This window comes from Colletes latitarsis, unplaced genomic scaffold (genome assembly GCF_051014445.1).
Source record: "Colletes latitarsis isolate SP2378_abdomen unplaced genomic scaffold, iyColLati1 scaffold0007, whole genome shotgun sequence".
Taxonomy (NCBI): Eukaryota; Metazoa; Arthropoda; class Insecta; order Hymenoptera; family Colletidae; genus Colletes; species Colletes latitarsis.
The window spans coordinates 31,978,215-31,999,726 of NW_027488367.1; positions in this window are offsets into that span (position 1 = coordinate 31,978,215).

Below are 21,512 nucleotides of genomic sequence, written 5' to 3' on the forward strand. Positions count from 1 at the left end.
AAGCACCTTGAGTTCGGAATCATCGAACAAGGTGAGGTCGACAGCGTGGGAGTGAGAGCTTTGTGGGATGTTTCGTAGTAATTTCTGCGAGTTACCAGCCCACTTTCTCAATTTAAACCCGCCGCCCTGTAGGAGTTCGCAAACTTGAATACGAATTTTTTCCAACAAGGACGTGTCGGGTGCCCCCATAAATACGTCATCAACGTATATATCTTTCTCGAGTATCGGAGCGGCGAGAGGAAATCTGTCACCGTCCCGTTTTTTCAACTCGAGCAGAGTACGCATCGATAAATACGGTGCACACGCCGTTCCGTACGTAACGGTGTTCAACTCGAATGCTTTAAGCACTTCGGTTTCGGGTGTGCGCCATAAGATGCACTGAAAACGACGATCCTGCGGGGCGACGAGAATTTGCCGTGTTACGAGCCAGGGCCGTGCAGCGCGCGTGGCCTGCGAGTGCGAGAGAGAGTATGGAATACGGTATCAATTTGTTAGTTAGGTACACGGACGAACCCGATGCGAAATCGGGGAGCCGCTAGGATAGTTGATAACGAGGACGAATCTGATGCGAAATCAGGGAGCCTCTGGGATGGAGTCACGTACGGACGAACCTGGTGCGAAACCAGGGAGCCGTAGGAGGGTGAAACGTCGTGAACGAACCCGATGCGAAATCGGGGAGTCACTAGGATTGTTGATAACGACGCAGACGAACCCAATGCGAAATCGGGGAGCTGCTAGGAGGTTGGAAGAAACGCAGACGAACTCAATGCGAAATCGAGGAGCTGCTGGGAGGTTGGATAAATCACAGACGAACCTGATGCGAAATCAGGGAGCTGTAGGATGCGGACGAACCTGATGCGAAATCAGGGAGCCGCTAGGATGGTAATAGATTGCGTGGACGAACTCGATGCGTAATCGAGGAGCCACTAGGTTGTAAGAGGTTGTATTTGGATTTGGGGATGTGTTAATTGAACTCGTAACTGTGAATTATTAAATATAATATAACCCGAGCGGTAAGGTTATATTATTATGGGAACGTTTAACTAATAATAATCGCTTTATATAATTGTGGGTTAAAGAAGTTGGGTAACTCTGATTTGATAATAAAAGTAGATATATTCTTAAATCAACAAATAAAATACAATTGTTTCGTGTATCTTATGTCGCGATCAAAGAATGAGTATATTTACCTAAAATGACCTTGCACGGTGTTGACGCACTGGCGATGCGGGGGTATGTCAGTTGGAAATAAAGGCCGCAATAGAATTTATGCCGGTTCACGGATTCTATATGGTTTGATACTAAAGGGTACGGTAGCCCGATCTCGCAAGATACAACTGACTATCAAATCGTATACGCGTGACAAGAGACGTGACGTTGACTCTAACGTGACGGTACGATTATGATCCCCCGAGTAATGAAATCACAGGGTTTATATACCAAAAAATCTGTGTGGGGCGGATTCAAAAGTACGTTAGAAATCACCGTGTGCACTATTCTCCGAATTGTATTAATTAACGGGCTGCTCTATTCTCCGAATTGTATTAATTAACGGGCTGCTGCATCGCGACGGAAGTGACCCCCATTTCAAAGGTTAGATAAGTAGCAGGGCGATTTCATAATGCACGCAAGTGACAAGAAAAATTTGAGGAACGAAACGTTCGACATACGTAACATCTCCCCCCCCCCAAGATGAAACATCGCGTTATGCGTGATGCTTTCATATTAGACGGAAAGCGCCCTGTTACTTATTTACAAAAGAAAATAATAAAAGTCGCGAAAAGTAGAATAATTGAAAGCTAAATGTGTCGGGGTGTGTAGTATCATGTTGTGGTGTGTACTTATCGATACTGGTGCGTTGTGTTCTGGATTTAAACCTTGGGCACGACATAGCCCACCTCCAACCAGTGCTCGGCTACGTTCACAGGTGGCTGCCCCTGTAGTCGGTCCAGGTGGAGATCGGCAACGACTCCGTCTTCCGCGTTACCGATCCGGGATATTCGGCCTCTTCGATTGCTCAATGCGAGGACTGCAATCCTCGTCCTTGCGTTGAGCGGGGTTATGTTTCTGGGTTGGACCCCCCTCAGCTGGATCCTCACCGCCATCCATAGAGTTTTCCGGTAATGGGGCGGCAGGGATCTGATTTCTGTTGCCGGTACATCTACAGTTTGTCCGTAATCCCCAAGGAAGACTTCGCACCCATGCAAAGTGGTTTGTTTTAGTTGGCCCCTTCGCCACATGCCCTTGTGACGTACGGCCACCAGCCGCTCTGGCGTCAGGGCGTCTAGCGGCATTGCGTACATTTCTCCTTGGCATTGCATGCGGTGGTGAAGTTCAAACCCCATGGTCCGGAGGTTCGGCAGGTCCCTTTCTAACACCACCCATACCGTCGTCATGCCTTCCACGTGGGTAGTCACGATTCTGGCCTCGGTTCCCAGGGTTCCGGTTGAGATGGTTTCCATTGTGTAGCGTTCTTCTTAATTGGTTCCCGGTGTAAAGAGGCGAATGTTCTTGTCCGTTATGATTTTAAGACCGGTCCAGTCTTTTGAAGGTTGCGGTGGTTGACGCCTTTTCCTGGTTTGAGTAGCGCGGCCTTTACACACTGGTCCGGCCGAACAGAGTTGGCATTTCCTGACAGATAGGGGTGTTCCTTGTTCCGGGTAAGACGTTGTTTGTGTTCCAATGGTTTTCGATTGCATCTGTGACTGATACTGATTTCGATACGGTCCAGCATCTTGCTTTTAAAGGCCCCAAACCCCACTCCAACTTCCCTGCGTGTAGGTGGAGGGGAGCCGCTAAGGGTGCAGGCGTCTCTAGAAAATTGTTGCGCTCGGCCTTTCGATTTTTTTATCTGTTTCCAGGGTATTAGGTATATTTATTGTAATTTTATTCGGTTCCTCTGGAGGATTTGTATTTTTGGATAGTTTGTTGACCCAGATTTTTCCAATTATTATTATGCCTGCCACAGTTAATGTTATGAATACGGTTCCGATGAACGTGAAATTAATGATATTCTGGTTGCGAAAACTGGTTCGATGATTTGATAGTTCTCTTGCTCGTTGTTCTATTTCGGTAAGTGACACTGCTGCAGGTAGCTTATCCCAGGTAGAAGTAGTATGGTTTGCGTCAAAGGTGTCTCTCTCCAAAACTTCTAGGTGATGCGTTGCGGGTTCTGGTAATATTATTGACAAATTATACACGTTTGAAGGGTAGTAAATGATGTTCTCAGTTGTTTTCATTGTTTCTACGGCTTCGAATTGTATGGAATTAATCGTTGCACGGCATCCAGGTTTGAGTTCAAAAATTCCTGTGTTTGACATATTTTTGATTACTCCTTTGTCTCCCTGGCAGTAGATCCGCGCCTTTTGTTGTTCGGGCATGAAGTACAACCATGTAGACGGTCTGTTTAGAGTTTGCCAATATGGTTTTATAGAAGAGGTTATTCTTATGTCGCAGGTCGACCATTTTATTGCAGAAGGGTTCAGTAACGCCGTAGATTCGCAGATAGCGTGGCGGTCCGTTTGGTATATTGGTAGTGTTGATGGTCCCACAAAATGTCCGCGATGGAAATGACAGTGGTTCAGGTAGTCCTCAGTTGGAATAATATATTGTTGTTCGTCTGATGATACAGCAAGGAATTGAATTTTTGATTTGATGTATGAAACTACAGATTTTTTCCCAATTTTATGTATGGATGGGCAAGGATATATCTTATATAAACTGTAGGCTCTTGTTTCAAGTAAGGGTATCGAGAGTTCAAAAAGTATTCTTCCCCTTTTAAAAATGACGTTTAACTTCGTAATTCTTTCAATTTGCTCCGTAAGTAGTTCTTCCGGCGTCAGAGGAAATTCATGCTTCGATGTTTGTTTGATTCTCTGGGCAGATCGTAATAACTGCTGCAGTGAAAAAATTGCCGGATGCAGAATTCCCTGTTTTGCCAAAAGTATGGAATCTATTAATAATAACAGATTGGCATTGTAGTCATCCAGTCCTTTTTCAATCTCAAATACCGCGTCCCTTGCTGCTGCTTCGAAACGTAATTTACTTATGTTGGATTCTGTTTCACGGAACATTAATGAGTGTTCAGCCATAGTTTTCATTAATTGAGTAGTGAATTTTGTTAGGTTAACAATTCTGTCATGAGTGGAAGAAAATTCGGCTCTAATTATATGGGTTTGTTTTTCTATGATCTCTGTTATTTCATGTTGGTCATTATAAATTTTATTTAACTCTTGATTATAATATTCCGCATCTTCTTGTGTCAAGGTTCCAAATAATGTTTTGCTTAGGCTGCCGATGAATCCAAAAGGTACACTGCGACGCGATGATTTAGTAATTGGAATATCACCCATTGCAGTTTTTATTAACTTGATGTACTGGAACGTGTTTTCTTCTTTCTTGATTAATCGGGGTCCCCATTCTTTGCTGATGCAATGAAGAGAATCGTGACGGTCACAGAGTTGATTGATAGCTTTGATAAATTCCTTTACAGGTGGAGCATGATTGAGGTATCGGTTAACGTCTAATGATGTGACTAAGCGCCATTGTGTGCGGAAAATCCTAATTTCTGGCAGTCTCTCGTAGAACAATCCGGCATCGTTCACCAGCGGCGTTATTGTTGAACCGTTCTTAGTTATTTCCTGGCCAGTGGTCAGTGGTATCAGAAGCATCCAGATGAACATCATGATCCACTGAGTGATTTGATTCCACTGAAGATGGGAAATAAGCAGGTTTTAATTTGTCTTGGTGCTTTGTAATTATTTTACTGTCGGTTTGAATGACAACGTTGTTTCGGTCTGTTACGTCTAGAATTTTGTATGGTCCAATGTAGTGTGGGTCGAATTTATTTATACGAGGTTCGAGAAGTACGTAAACAAAATCGCCTACGTTGAAATTTACTGGGTTTGACCGTCTATCGTAATAATCTTTTGAACGAATTTTCGCTTTATTTAAATTCTCTGAAGTAATGTTACGGATTTTAGTTATGTGTGAAATCAAGTCCTGTAAATAATCTCCATATGATTTTAATTTCTCTTTATCTGGGAAGGAACTGGGTTCTCGAGCTACTTTTCCAAAAATTAACTCGTATGGTGTGAAATTTGTTGCTTCGTGAACGGATGTGTTATATGAGAACATTGCAAAAGGAATTAATAAATCCCAATCTTCGTAATTATCCATGTAATGTTTGAGGTATTCAGTGAGCACGATGTGACTTCTTTCCAATGATCCATTAGTTTGTGGTCTGTATCCGGAAGTTGTTATTTGTTTGATTTTAAATATTTCTGCCAAATTCGTCATTAAATTTCCAATGAAACTAGTCCCTTTATCTGTTAATATTGCGCGAGGTGTACCGTAGATTGCGATAAAGTGTCGTGCGAAGGCATCTGCAATGGTCGCGGCTCGGATATTAGGTATTGCAACTGCCACGCAGTATTTCGTCAGATTGTCCTGTATGGTAAGAATATGTCTATTTCCATTAGGCGTGATTGGAAGAGGTCCCACGGTGTCCAGTGATATTTTGTCAAATGCATCCAGCGGTACGGGGACGGACGGCCGGGAGGAGGCTGGCGCGGCCATTAATTAATGCCGCCCCGCCTCCTCCTCCAGGCCAACCTCAACCACTGCCGCGCGGCACAGGACTTGATGTCCCAAGTCCTCGCGGAGTGGGGTGTTGGCCTGGCGGTCGCCGCCGAGCCGTACCGCGTCCCTGATCACCCTCATTGGGTGGGCGACGCGGACGGCTTGGTGGCGACGGTATGGGGAGGGGGCGACGGGTCCCCACCGTTCTCCTTGTTGGAGCGCGGTCGGGGATTCGTCGCCGTGGACTGGGGGGGAGTCGCTGTGGTGGGGTGCTACATTTCGCCCCGTAGCGGTCACGCTGCGTTCGAGCTGTACTTGGCCGAGGTCGCGGCATGCGTGCAGCGCTACGCGGCCCGGCCGGTGCTGGTCCTGGGGGATTTTAATGCCAAGTCGGTGGCTTGGGGATCCCCCAGGACCTCCGTTCGCGGCGGGATCCTGGGCGATTGGGCGGCGGGGCTCGACCTCCGGGTATTGAACCGGGGGTCGGAGCACACATGCGTGCGGCGATATGGGGGGTCCATCGTGGATGTTGGATTCGCGACCCCCAACGCCGTGCGCATGGTGTCGGGTTGGCACGTGGTCGCGGGGGCAGAGACACTCTCCGATCACCGGTACATCCGGATGGAGGTCTCTGCCGCCGCGAGTGCATCCCGACACGGCCGCCTGCGTGGCACCCCACCACGCCGCTGGGCGCTTCGGCGCCTGGACAAGGACGCCCTGATGGCAGCTGCCCTCGCTGCAACTTGGCCGCAGGGAGCGGCCGAGTTGCCGAGCATAGAGGAGGAGGTCGCCCGGCTCGGAGCATTGGTCGCGGGTATTTGCGACGCGGCGATGCCTCGGGTCGGGCGGGCTTCTCCTCGCCGGGCGGTGTACTGGTGGTCGGACGCGATCGCGGAGTTGCGAGTCGCGACTGTCCGCGCCCGACGCCAGTACACCCGCGCGCGCCGTCGTCAACGTACAGGCGACGGCGTGGCGCGAGCGAGGGCAGCTGATGACCTGTATGGAGCATACCGCGTGGCGCGGGTTGCTCTGCAGGTCGCCATCAAACGGGCCAAGACCCGGGCATGGAAGGAGCTCCTCCAGACCCTTGATGACGATCCATGGGGGCGCCCATATAAGGTGGTGCTGAACAAGCTCCGCCCGTGGGCGCCCCCCGTCACCGAGGGTCTTGACCCCCGGCTGCTGGAGGACGTGGTCAATACACTCTTCCCAATTGGGGAGAGGGGACCGCGTCCTCCGGCGGCGGCGGCTGTCCCAGTGGAGTGGACGGCCGAGCTGGGGGTCACGCAGGAGGAGCTGGCAGCGGCCATCAGACGGCTCGGGGTTCGTAACACGGCCCCGGGTCCGGATGGTGTGCCCGGCCGGGTTTGGGTCTTGACCCAGGGCGTCCTTGGGGCCGACCTCAGGCGGTTGTTCGACCGCTGCCTGAGGGACGGGCGATTCCCCCCCAGTTGGAAGGTGGCGAGGATGGTCCTCCTCCGGAAGGAGGGTCGGCCCGCGGAGTCTCCCTCCGCATACCGGCCCATTTGTCTCCTCGACGAGGTGGGCAAGCTCTTCGAGCGTGTGATTGCTGCCCGCCTCGTCGAGCATCTGTCGCGGGGTGATCCCGGTCTGGCCGACTGCCAGTTCGGTTTCCGGGGGGGCCGATCGACTATCGACGCGATAGGTCGTGTGAGGGCCCTCTCGGAGGCGGCCGTCTCCCGGGGAGGGGTGGCATTGGCAATATCCTTGGATATTGCCAATGCCTTTAACACCCTCCCCTGGGAAGAGATAAGGAGGGGACTTGAATATCATCGAGTCCCCCCTTGTCTCAGGGCGGTCGTCGGGGATTATCTCCGCGGCAGGTGGATCGAGTATCCGGGCCGGGATGGTGATATGCGGAGGGAGGTGTACTGCGGTGTTCCGCAGGGGTCGGTCCTCGGGCCACTCCTGTGGAACATCGCGTACGGCTCGGTGTTGCGGGCCGGCCTCCCCGACGGCGTCAGCACGGTGTGTTATGCGGATGACACACTGGTGCTGGCCGTCGGGGCGCACTGGGGGAGGGCCATGCGTCGCGCGGAGGAGGGGTCGCAACGCGTCGTCGACCGGATCAGGGGGATGGGGATGACGGTGGCGGTCCATAAGACCGAGGTGATTGCGTTTCATTCACCTCGGCAGGATCCGCCACCCCCTCTGATCCGGGTGGGTGGGGCTGACATCGAGGTGAAGCCCCAGATCAGGTATCTAGGGCTGATCCTCGATAGCCACTGGCGTTTCGAGAAGCATTTCCGCTGCCTGGTCCCCCGGTTGGAAAGGATGGTTGCGGCTCTGGGCCGGATCCTGCCCAACCTGGGGGGCCCGGCGGGCCGAGTTCGTCGCCTCTATGTGGCAATGGTCCAGTCGGTGGCCCTATACGGGGCCCCCGTCTGGGCGGACGACCTGGCTGCCTCCCGGCGCAGCATGACTATGCTGCGTCGGGTGCAGAGGCGCATGGCGCTCAGGGTCGTCCGCGGGTATCGGACCATGTCACATGAGGCGGCGACGGTTCTAGCGGGGATGCCGCCCATGGACCTGCTCGCGCGGTCGCACGCGGTGATGTACCGGCACCGCGTCGACCGTCGCGCGGGGGTGGGGGCGGTCCCGGGCGGGCAGGAACCTGCTTGGGGCGATTTGAAGCGCCAGGCCCGGCAGTCCGTGTTGCTCGCGTGGCAGGAGCGGCTGGCTCTGCCAACCGCGGGGCACCGGACTGTCGGGGCTGTTCGGCCACTCCTGAAGGAGTGGCTGGACAGAGGCCATGGCAGCCTCACCTACCGGCTGGCACAGGTATTTTCCGGGCATGGCAGCTTCGGAAGATACCTGTGCCGGATAGGGAAGGAGCCGACGGCGCGTTGCTGCCACTGCGACGCTGAGCAGGACACGGCGGATCATACCCTGGAGGTATGCCCCGCGTGGGAGGGGGAGCACCGTGTCCTGGTCGGCGTCGTCGGGCGGGATGTCTCGCTGCCGGGCGTGGTGCGCGCCATGCTCGGCAGCGAGGAGAAGTGGAGGGCCGTGGCCTCCTTCTGCGAGAACGTAATGTTGCAGAAGGAGGCCGCGGGGAGGGAGCGCGAGCTTCAGCGGCGTGCTGAAGCGCACGCTCGGGCGGTGGCCCGAGGTCGTCGCCCGGTCGCGAGGCGTCGCGGGCGGCCGCCTCGGCGTGGCGGATGACCTAGGCTGGGAGGGGGGTCCTGAGGGGACCCTCCTCCCGGCAGGCGGCGCCGGGTCGGACCGGTTGGGGGTAGGAGTGCCTTCCCCTACCGGTCCGACGCAAGGGGAGGCACCCTCGGCGGTCTGGTGCGGCCATGAACGCCCGGCCGCCGAGGGGTGGAAACGGGGTCGCGGGCGGTTGCAAGTTGGGGCTCGCAGCCGCCACTAAACGCGGCCCCGGGACGGATAGCGGCGGGATGGAGTGGCCCCGTCCCGCCGCTATGAGGCAGTGTGTCTACTGGGGGGACCGATTGTCCCCCCGGGGGATGGGCGCGAAAGCGCGGGCACGGGGAGGATACCGGAAGAATGCTTGAGCGATTCCCGGTATCCTCCCAAAGCGTGCCGAAGGGTCACCGTGGGGTTTTTAGTGGGTAGGTCCCGCGCCTGTCGTTGTACGGGCGCGGGGAATCCCACACACCCCTCCCACCTCTCCCCAAGGAGGTGGGAGGGAGTCTTTCGAAGATTTTCCCCACGACAAAAAAAAAAAAAAAAAAAAAAAAAAAAAAAAAAAAAAAAAATGCATCCAGCGGTGTGTCGGTGATCAACATGGGTTGGCGAGTCTTTGCTCGAACTAATTTTTGTTCTTGGCAACTTTGGCATGTCCTGATGTACTCTTGAATTTCGTTGCGCATTTTTGGCCAATGGAAGTTTGATCGAATGCGTTTGTACGTTTTTGTTATCCCTTTATGCCCTCCAATTAAACTATCATGGGCTTCGCGAATTATGTCCAATCTATCCGATTCAGACGGTGTGGTGATAGCGCAGCTGCATAGAGTAATTTGTTGATCTGTTTCGGTAAAAACTTCTTCTAATATTTTGTAAAATTTGTTAGCTGGTAATTTGTGTAAATCTCCTGTTACAGAGATTCGAAAGGAATTTATTTGATTTTGGTCCAGGGTATGTCTGAGAGTCTTTAACCCATGGGATACATCTTTTGCCGTAATATTGTCGTAAAAATTGTCAGAAATTACTATACTGAAGGTTTTAAACAATCCATTGTCTGAAGTCAATACGTGTCCCTTTTTCGGTTGCGCTGCCAAAAGATCCGGTTTATTAATTATTTCGGTGTCCAGTAATACTTTTCCTACGGTGGATATTAGGTTGCAATCTGCTGATATGAAGTGCGCGTAATGTCCGTTTTCCGCAGCGAGGGTGTTCGAAGAAACAGTTATTTTATAAGATTGTTTTGACGCAGTGTATCGGTGCTCGTTTGCGTCGGTTAAAACATCTGTGTCGGATGCGTATGGTAGGTAAGGGTCAGGCGTGTGGTCAAAGGCGTCAGGTAGCCGTTCTGCACTTGCTTCGGTTGCAACCCTTGCAGGTGGATGAATTATGGCTGGTTGTAAAATTTCGTCTGTAACATGCGGTGTTACCTGTGGAGTACTGAATACATTTTTACGAGGATTTTCCATAATTGTATTTTCATTATTGGTAATTTCAAGTGGTTCTTCAAAGGACATTAGGTCATCGGGTAAATTGTTATCTTCCTCCGGTAGTGTGTTCCTTGTGGAGTTTGCTGCTGGCAGTAAGTTGTTTATGATTTCCTGAGATTCGTCTGGCAATGTTACTTCGTGCGATAAGCTGGGTAGAGTTCGGTGTCTAGCTATTATCGGCGAGTGTTGAATTTTTCCATAAGAGGGGCCTTGTTCTTCGTCCGAGCTACTACTAGCCTCCCGGTATTTGGGTCGGTTTTCCCTATCTCGACGTAACTGTTGTATACGGTGACCTATGAATTGCTTATCGGTAGTCGGTGGTACTTGAGCCCGGAAGTCGGGATCGTCCTTTGACTCCCGCGGAATGAGCGGTAGACAGACTGATGGAGGGTTGCGCGATAACGCGTCCGCGTTCATGTTCGTTTTTCCACACTTGTGGATAACCTGATACTCGTATTCCGAAAGTCGTAATTTCCATTTTATTAGCCTGGAGGTCGGGTCCTTAACTGAATGTAGCCAGACTAAGGGACGGTGATCTGTGACAAGGGTGAATTTTGTTCCATAAATATAGGGTCGGAAATACTTTACTGCGTAAACCATTGCGAGACATTCCTTCTCTGTTGCCGAATAATTCTTTTCAGGTTTATTAAGGCTTCGAGATGCATATGCTATCGGTAAATCCCTTCCTATTTCCCCCTGGCTAAGTACAGCTCCTATGGCGTATTCGGATGCGTCTGTAGTCACGATGAAGGGTTTGGTGAAATCCGGATACTGCAATATAGGTTGTTGACAAAGTTCTTTACGTAATTGATTAAAACTTTGATCTTGTTCTTCTGTCCATTTAAATTTAATGCCCTTTCCTAGTAAATTGATCAATGGTTTTGACTTCACGGTGAAATCTGGTATAAATCTTCTGTAATATCCTGCTAAGCCCAAAAATTGTTGAATATTCTTCTGCGTTTTCGGTGTGGGAAAGTCTTGCACAGCTTTTAATTTTCTTGGATCCGGTCTTACCCCCTTTTCGGAAATTATATGTCCTAAATATGCAACTTCTTTGCGTAGAAATTCGCATTTGTCAGTTTGAAGGGTTAAGCCCTGTTCCCGAAGGCGGTTCAATAATTTTTTAACTTTGATATTATGTTCTTGCAATGATGAAGCGTAAACGACAATGTCGTCCAGGTAAACGAAGAGGTCTGTTCCTTGTAATCCGGTGAGAACTTGATCCATGAGGCGTTGAAATGTAGGTGGAGCGTTCTTTAAGCCAAAAGGCATTCTTGAAAATTCGTAATGTCCATGCGGTGTGGTGAATGCTGTTTTTTGCTTATCCCTTGGATTCATTTCTATCTGGTGAAATCCACTGGCGAGATCAAAAACGGAAAAATATTTTGCTCCTCCTAATCGGTCCAAAATTTCTGTGATTTGTGGTAATGGATATTTGTCGGAGATTGTCTTTTCGTTTAATGCGCGAAAATCTATTACCATGCGCCAACGTTTGTTTCCCTGTGAGTCAGCTTTCTTCGGTACGATCCATAAAGGTGAGTTGTAGGGTGATTTTGACGGAGTAATTATGCCTTGTGATAATAATGCGCTAACCTGTTTTTGTATTTCGTCCTGATGCACAGGCGGATATCGATATTGTCTTGTGTTTACTGGTATTTCGTCTATGGTGTGAATCGAATGATTAAAATCGGCTGCTTTTCCTAATTTGTCTCCAAGCAGAAAAAATCGGTCTGGAAATTCTTTTATTAAATCAGTGACGGATGCTCGTTCTTCCCTGTTTAAATGATTGGTATTTAGTGTATTTACGAGTTTTTCTATCCTATCTTCGGTGGTCCTGAATTTTGTTGGCTGTTCTGCATATGAGCAAAGGTCTTCGTCCGATGTGCTTAGAAAATCGTACGGTTCTATTATCTGTGGTTCTATCTCTACGTCGAGGTCTTCGCTGCTGGTGTTCGTTGCTAAGACGTGACATTTTCCGTTGTTATTTGTTACAGCTGCTTCCCCTACGTACAGTTGATCGTGAGTTTTAATACGTGGTAAATATCCTTCCTTTACTGTCGGGTTTGCTATTTTTACCGCGATTTGTTGTATCGTACGAGCTTCGAGCCTGTGTTTAGTCGGAGTTTGCGAGTTTAAAGATGAAAACAAATCATTGCGGTTTGAAAAACGTAATGGTCTAATAGGTTTGTCCCTTAATACCATGGTCCCATGATAATAAGAAATTTCGGCACCCTCTTGCATTAAAAATGGGCTTCCGATGAGTCCATCAGCGTCTATTGCAAGAGTTCTTACTATATAGAAAAATGCGGGTGTATCGTGAATATGGAGAATTGTGGTTCCTAACGTGTAAATTGGAGTTGTGGTTAATCCTGTTATTTCTATTTCTTCGCGAGAATTTATTATTGCTTTTGTTCCTAAAACATCGAGACGTACTAAGTTGATGGCTGCACCGCAATCGATTAAAAATGTTCCCTTTCCTAATTCCAGTTCTGGGACTTTGGTTTCGAGACGTGGGGCAGGTGTTTCTTTGATAAGGAGTCGTTTTCGAAGTGTACTGTTCTTTGACGACGGGTTTCGTTGCCGCTCATCGTGTCGCCGGTACGGTGAGCGCGATTGAAGTTTAAAGACCCGTTCGATTCGGCTGACGAGTCCCGCGAGTCGCGTCGGTTTTTTGGATTACGCGGATTTTTCCTACAGGATTTCCCGTCGTGTCCCGTAGTTTCACAATACCAACAATATAATTTCGGTTCGCGATATCTTTCGGAATTTTTTAATATGGAATAATGATTTCCTTCATCCTTAGGAAAATCGTAAGAACGCCTCGAAGGGGAAATCGAGGGGCTCCTTTGTCGCACGGGCCATGCCGACGCATGTGGTTGTTCCTCTCGATCCTCTTGACCTTCGTATGTTCTAGCATGCCGCCCTCGGTCATAACGACTCGGCGAGCCAGGGTACGACACTTGATTGTCGCGGTGGCGATAATCTTCGGTTCCACGATCCTTTCGTGACCACCGTGCAGGTGATTCGTTCCGGGGCATTTGTCTTCGATTCCTTAGTTTCCTGTCTATATGCAGCACGGCGTCGTAAGCATCTTCAAGAGTCCGTATGTCTCTAAATTGTGCCGACACCTTCCAAGAAATACGATCCGGTAAGCCTTCGATGAAATTTTCCAAAACATCTCGTTCCATCTCCTTGATGAAATCTTCGGCGTTGTCCCGGTATCTTTCTCGAATGGCTCCGCGCGCGCAATAAACCAGGTGACTAGTCCTGTCGACGTACTGTCGCAAACTTTCACCCTCGCGAATACGTAAACTCGCGATGTCTACTTGGAAATACGACAAACTTTTTCCCGGCGCGAATCTTTTTTTTAAATGTTTAATCAATTCGCTAACACTCACGAATTTATGCTCTAAGGTGCACCTTCGTGCGGGACCTATGAGTTTAGTCAGAACAATCGCCAGATAATCGGCTTCCGAACCCTCAGGTATCAATGTTAACCCATCCTCCACACTTTGTGCAAAACGCGATAAAGATGGAGTTTCTCCGTCGAAAGTCAGTATCGTCGATGTAACGTTTTGTATGCATGTCTTTTGTGTCAAAAGTGACATTGAATTTGCAAGCGATAATGTCAAGTTCATAATATCGTTCGACGAAATATTTGCTTGTGAACTTGTCATTTTTAATAATTTATTTTAATTCAACTAGAGAAAACTAGTATATTTAAATCCAATTAACAATGTGTATTAACTAGCGAAAACTAGTATATTCTTAACAAGAGTTAACTGGTTGACTTAACTAGCGAAAACTAGTATATCGTCTAAATTCAAGAAGAGAAATTTCAACTTCTCAAGAAACCCAAAAATTACGTAGCGATTTTAAAATAGTTAAATCCCACCGCTGTCACCAGTTTCTGTTACGAGCCAGGGCCGTGCAGCGCGCGTGGCCTGCGAGTGCGAGAGAGAGTATGGAATACGGTATCAATTTGTTAGTTAGGTACACGGACGAACCCGATGCGAAATCGGGGAGCCGCTAGGATAGTTGATAACGAGGACGAATCTGATGCGAAATCAGGGAGCCTCTGGGATGGAGTCACGTACGGACGAACCTGGTGCGAAACCAGGGAGCCGTAGGAGGGTGAAACGTCGTGAACGAACCCGATGCGAAATCGGGGAGTCACTAGGATTGTTGATAACGACGCAGACGAACCCAATGCGAAATCGGGGAGCTGCTAGGAGGTTGGAAGAAACGCAGACGAACTCAATGCGAAATCGAGGAGCTGCTGGGAGGTTGGATAAATCACAGACGAACCTGATGCGAAATCAGGGAGCTGTAGGATGCGGACGAACCTGATGCGAAATCAGGGAGCCGCTAGGATGGTAATAGATTGCGTGGACGAACTCGATGCGTAATCGAGGAGCCACTAGGTTGTAAGAGGTTGTATTTGGATTTGGGGATGTGTTAATTGAACTCGTAACTGTGAATTATTAAATATAATATAACCCGAGCGGTAAGGTTATATTATTATGGGAACGTTTAACTAATAATAATCGCTTTATATAATTGTGGGTTAAAGAAGTTGGGTAACTCTGATTTGATAATAAAAGTAGATATATTCTTAAATCAACAAATAAAATACAATTGTTTCGTGTATCTTATGTCGCGATCAAAGAATGAGTATATTTACCTAAAATGACCTTGCACGGTGTTGACGCACTGGCGATGCGGGGGTATGTCAGTTGGAAATAAAGGCCGCAATAGAATTTATGCCGGTTCACGGATTCTATATGGTTTGATACTAAAGGGTACGGTAGCCCGATCTCGCAAGATACAACTGACTATCAAATCGTATACGCGTGACAAGAGACGTGACGTTGACTCTAACGTGACGGTACGATTATGATCCCCCGAGTAATGAAATCACAGGGTTTATATACCAAAAAATCTGTGTGGGGCGGATTCAAAAGTACGTTAGAAATCACCGTGTGCACTATTCTCCGAATTGTATTAATTAACGGGCTGCTCTATTCTCCGAATTGTATTAATTAACGGGCTGCTGCATCGCGACGGAAGTGACCCCCATTTCAAAGGTTAGATAAGTAGCAGGGCGATTTCATAATGCACGCAAGTGACAAGAAAAATTTGAGGAACGAAACGTTCGACATACGTAACAGCCGAAACATTTTCTCGATATCGGCCACCAGCACGTATTCGTACAGCCTCCATCTCGTCAACACAGACGTGATGTCGTTCTGCAGTTTCGGACCTACGTGTAGGATGTCGTTCAGGGATTGTCCGCCCACCGTACGGCTGGTCGCGTTAAACACGACTCGCAGTTTGGTGGTTGCACTCTCCGTTCGGATAACCGCTCGATGCGGAATGTAGAGTCTGGATTTTTCAGAGGGCTCTATACGAGTCATGTGTTCCAACGACTCATACTCCGCGAGAAATTCTTCATATTCTCGTGCGAGGGTCTGATCCTTGTCCAATTTCCTTCTCATCCTGGTCAACGCGGAGAGAGCGATATGGAGTGAATCTCCCAGCGCTTCTTCCGGTTTCGGATGGTTAAACGGCAATCGGACAATAAACCGTCCCGTTGCATCCCGTGCGACAATCTTTTGGAAATGAGTTTCACACTTTTCCTCAGCTTTTGTAAGCACCGAGGTCGAGGGAATTTCTTCAATTTCCCAGAACCGTCGAATCGCGTAATCCAGCGATTCAAGTACGTTGCAATGCAACGTTCGCACGTGACACTGGGCCTTGCTTGCTGCATTTGTTGGTCCGGATAATATCCAGCCGAATGCAGTTTCTTGTGCAATTGGCCCTTCGGGCGCTATTCGTCGGAATCCCGATCGAATAACTTGGGCGTACAGATCCGCGCCGATCAAAACTTCAATGTTTTGTCCGGACGCGGGTTCGGGGTCTGCGAGCATAAGGTTTCGTAACGCGTCGTTATTGAACACGTTTACACACGGCGAGGCATAGTTCGTGATTTTTGTCACGACGTATGCTCTGGCCGAAACCATCGGGGTAACCCCGTTAGCCGCTCCCAGATTTAACCCTACACTGTACTTAATTTGTTGGGTTCGACCACCCCCCAAGCCCGATACCGTGGCTGAGGTTTTCCTCCTCGGGAGGTTGAGGACATTCCTCAATCTCGCCGAGATGAAGGATGTCTCGGACCCTTGATCCAACAGCGCGCGAGTTAAACGCGACGCGCCGTTTTCTCCGTACACTCGTACGATCGCGGTAGCTAACAGCACCGGCCTCGGTACGTCTGTACTCGCAGTACAGTGTGACGTAGTAGCCCGTGACGTCGTTGCTTGCGTCGTCGAGGTATCGGCGGCTCTCGCCTTAGCCGTACGGCGCTGTGGAGGGGCGTTATCCCGCCGCTCCTCACGCTTGCCGTTCGAAAATTTCGTTTTCGGCTTTTGGCTAGGAGCCTCTCTTTCGTATTGCTCGAAATGCAACAGGGCATGATGCCTGCCACTGCATCTCGAACAAGCGTGTTGGCTCCGGCAACCCTTTGCGTCATGATCTAGGGCCAGACAGATTATACACCCTTGTCTGTCCCTTATGAGCTGGTATCGCACTCTTGTGGAAAAACTCTTAAATGCACCGCATTCGGTCAGTGCATGCGTTTGTCCGCAAATTATGCACTTCCGCTGCGCAGGGGGGGAGCCCACGACGGCGTTATGACTCCGTACTCGTGGCTTATGTTCCTTTTTTGAGGCAGTTTTGCGGTTATGTTCGTCAATGACGGTCATAGCGCGTGCTTCCTGGTCAAGGAATCTCAGGATCTCCTCAATCAACGGATATTCCGTTGACATCTTGAGGGATCGTTCCCATTCCCCTTGCAACGTAGCGTCAAATTGACTTGCTACAACGTGTGTTAGCAGCCAGCTAAGCTGCTCTTCCACAGTTCCTTTTTTAGCAAGTATAGCGAGTGCTTCCCCTCAGGGGCTGCCAGCCTTTCAGCTGCAGTACGGGCTTAACGAACCCGGGGTACCCGAGTCATACACACACCGTAAGCCTCCTGTTGGTCGTCACAACGACCCATTCACAATTCCCTATTGGTTTTGTGAATGGTACGTGACGGCAGGAGGAACGGGGGTCTTGGCTTAACCGCCTGGGCCACGAGTATGGCGACTCTATAAAATCGCCCTCCATTCCTAAGCTATGGTGCGCGGCGATGGGATGCATGGTTGGGGGAGAAGGCCCAATCCCAAGCGACCACCTCCGGGGAACCTGCCGAACCCCCGGAGTATATAGGCTTACCCGGGTAAGGCGGCTCTGCCCGGGCGGACCTTTTCTTCCGACCTGCTCGTGGGAGTATTATGGAGTTCAATATTAAAACGGGGATGGGACGGGGTAAGTCAGAGGGGGAGGACGAAGGCGGTGTTGGGACTGGAGTGACGGCGCTCGCGCCGCCTCCAGCGCCTGGCCCGGCTTCGTGGAAGGTGGAGGAGGACGACGAGACTGCGTCAGTCTCGTCCTTCTCCTCCACCAGGAGCCTTATAGGCTCTAAGAGGAAGAGGGCGGGGCAGGCCGTCGTCGAGGTGGGCGGGGCGATGAGTCCGTCGGTGAGGCTGAGTTGCCTGAGGGACGAGGTGACCGAGGAGATATCGGAGAGGATCTCCTCGTCCCTGAGGCGGGTGGAGAAAGTCGCCGCTGCCTGCGCCTTTAAGGGGCAGAAAAGCGGTGGCGCGGAGGCCCTGAAGGCCGCGGCGGAGGAAATGAGGGAGGCGGCGCGGGAGCTCAGAGGGCGGAACGCCCGTCTGCAGCTCCTGTTGGAGGAGGAGCGTCAGGGGAGGAGGAGGGCAGAGGCGCTGTGGAACAGCGCGGCCCTCCCTCCCATCCTCCCTCCTCCTCCACCGCCGCGTCCCTCGGCGGAGGTAAATAAGCGGAGTGCGGCGGCAGTGGTGCGGGGCACCGCGGGCCCCTCCACCCGCACTCCGCCCGTGAAGAAGTCCCCGTCCTCCTCAGAAGACGATCTTCTGAGGAGGATTGGGGACATGATTGATGGCAAGCTGGCCGCCTTCCGGGAGGAGCTCCTCGCCGGAAGAGCGGTCAGCAGGAAGGCGGTGCCTCCCCGACCTGTTCCGGTACAGTCGGGGAAGGCAAAGAAGGGCGGAGTGAAGGCTCCGCCCAGCGTTGCGGCACCAGGGCCCCGGGTCGCGACCCCCAAGGGGGGTGGTGTACCCGTGGTCGCGGTAGTCGCGTCCTCCACAGCACCCTCCCAAGGGGGGGTGGCGTGGAGTGAGGTGGTGGGGCGGAAGGCGAAGCGGGCGGCGAGGAAGGCCTCGCAACCGCAGCCTCCGCCTCCGCCGCCGGCGGCCAAGGTAAAGGCCGCGAAGGTCGGGAAGGCACGACCAGGTCGTCCCCCAAAAACGGCAGCGGTGACGCTGACCGTTGCGCAGGGGGGCGACCTGACCCTCGCGGAGGCGATGCGGCTCGCCAGGGAGAATATCTCCCTGGAAGAGCTGGGCATCACCTCCGTGAGGGCGAAGAGGGCCGTGACCGTGGGTCTCTTGCTGGAGATCCCCGGTGCAGAAGGCGGCGCGAAGGCGGATCGTCTCGCCCAGAGGCTCCGGGAGCAGCTGGGCGAGCGAGGTGTCCGGGTCGCCCGGCCCACGAAGCGCACGGAGATGCGCGTTTGTGGGCTGGACGACTCGGTCAGCGCACAGGATGTGTCCCGTGCCCTTGCGAGGGCGGGGGACTGTCCTGTGGAGGACCTGCGGATCGGAGAGATCCGCAGGTCGCCCTCCGGCCTCGGGTCGGTGTGGGCCCGGTGCCCCCTCTCCGCCGCCGGTAAGGTGGCGGAATCCGGGAGGGTGTTGGTGGGGTGGGTTTCGGCGCGAGTGGAAATCCTCGCGCCGCGCCCGCTCCAGTGTCACCGCTGCCTCGAATTGGGGCACGTGAGGCAGTGGTGCACCTCGCCGGTGGACCGCAGCGGCCAGTGTTACCGCTGCGGAGCGAAAGACTACCTCGCGAGCCAGTGCTCGGCGGCCCCCCCTCTGCCCGCTATGTGCGGACATGGGGAGGCCGGCAGATCACAGGGTGGGGAGCAAAAAGTGCTCTCCTCCCTCCCGGAAGAAGAGGGGGAGTCGACCCTCTCCGGTTCAAGCTCCGCGGTTGGTGCCATCGTCTACAATGGAGGTGGACGGTGCCACGGGGACGGACAGCCGGGAGGAGGCTGGGGCGGCCCCTAAGTAATGCTGCCCCGTCTCCTCCTCCAGGCCAACCTCAACCACTGCCGCGCGGCACAGGACATGATGTCCCAGATCCTCGCGGAGTGGGGGGATGGCCTGGCGGTCGCCGCCGAGCCGTACCGCGTCCCTGATCACCCTCATTGGGTGGGGGACGCGGACGGCTTGGTGGCGGCTGTATGGGTAGGAGGCGACGGGTCCCCCGCCGTTCTCCATGCTGGAGCGCGGTCGGGGATTCGTCGCCGTGGTGGGGTGTTACATCTCGCCTCGCAGCGGTCACGTCGCGTTCGAGCAGTACCTGGCCGAGGTCGCGGCATGCGTGCAGCGCTGCGCGGCCCGGCCGGTGCTCGTCCTGGGGGACTTCAACGCCAAGTCGGTGGCGTGGGGGTCCCCCAGGACTTCCGTTCGCGGCGGGATCCTGTGCGACTGGGCAGCGGGGCTCGACCTACGGTTACTGAACTGGGGGTCGGAGCACACGTGCGTGCGGCGATATGGGGGGTCCATCGTGGATGTTGGATTCGCGACCACTAACGCCGTGCGCATGGTGTCGTGGTGGCACGTGGTCGCGGGGGCAGAGACACTCTCGGACCACCGATATGTCCGGATGGAGGTCTCTGTCGCCGCGGGGGATGCATCCCGATGCCACCGTCCTGGTGGTACCCCACCGCGCCGCTGGGCGCTTCGGCGCCTGGACAAGGACGCCCTGATGGCAGCTACCCTCGCTGCAACTTGGCCGCAGGAGGCGGCCGAGTTGCCGAGTATAGAGGAGGAGGCGATGCCCCGGGTCGGGCGGGTTTCTCCTCGCCGGGCGGTGTATTGGTGGTCGGCCGCGATCGCGGAAATGCGAGACGCGAGTGTCCACGCCCGACGCCAGTACACCCGCGCGCGCCGTCGTCTACGGAGAGACGATAGCATGGCGCGAGCGAGGGCAGATGACCTGTATGAGGCATACCGCATGTCGCGGATGGCTCTGCAGGTCGCCATCAAACGGGCCAAGACCCGGGCATGGAAGGAGCTCCTTGAGATCCTTGATGACGATCCTTGGGGGCGCCCTTATAAGGTGGTGCTGAACAAGCTCCGCCCGTGGGCGCCCCCTGTCACCGAGGGTCTTGACCCCCGGCTGCTGGAGGACGTGGTCAATACTCTCTTCCCAATTGGGGAGATGGGACCACGTCCTCCGGCAGAGGCGACGGCCCCGTTGAAGTGGGTGGCCGAGCCGGGGATCACGCAGGGGGAGCTGGCCGCGGCCCTCAGACGGCTCGCGGTGCGTAACACGGCCCCGGTTCCGGATGGTGTGCCCGGGCGGGTTTGGGTCTTAACCCACGGCGTCCTTGGGGGCGACCTCAGGCGGTTGTTTAACCGATGCCTGAGGGACGGGCGATTCCCTCCCAGTTGGAAGGTGGCGAGTATGGTCCTCCTCCGGAAGGCGGGTCGGCCCGCGGAGTCTCCATCCGCATACCGGCCCATCTGTCTCCTCGACGAGGTGGGCAAGCTCTTCGAGCGAGTGATTGCTGCCCGCCTCGTCGAGCACCTGTCGCGGGGTGCTCAGGGCCTGACCGACTGCCAGTACGGTTTCCGGGGTGGCCGGACGACGGTCGACGCGATCAGTCGGGTCAGGGCCCTCACGGAGTCGGCCGTCTCCCGGGGAGGGGTAGCGTTGGCGGTATCGCTGGATATTGCCAACGCGTTTAACACCCTTCCCTGGGGGGAGATGCGGAGGGGGCTCGAATATCTTCGGGTCCCCCCGTGTCTCAGGACAGTCGTCGGGGATTATCTCCGCGGCGGGTGGATCGAGTATCCGGGCCGGGATTGTGATATGAGGAGGGAGGTCTACTGCGGGGTTCCGCAGGGGTCGCTCCTCGGGCTACTCCTGTGGAACATCGCGTACGATGCGGTGTTGCGGTCCGACCTACCCGACGGCGTCAGTGCCGTGTGTTACGCAGATGACACACTGGCGCTGGCCGTCGGGGCTCAGTGGGGGAGGGCCAAGCGCCTCGCCGAGGAGGGGGCGCAACGCGTCGTCGACCGGATCAGGGGAATGGGGATGACGGTGGCGGTCCATAAGACC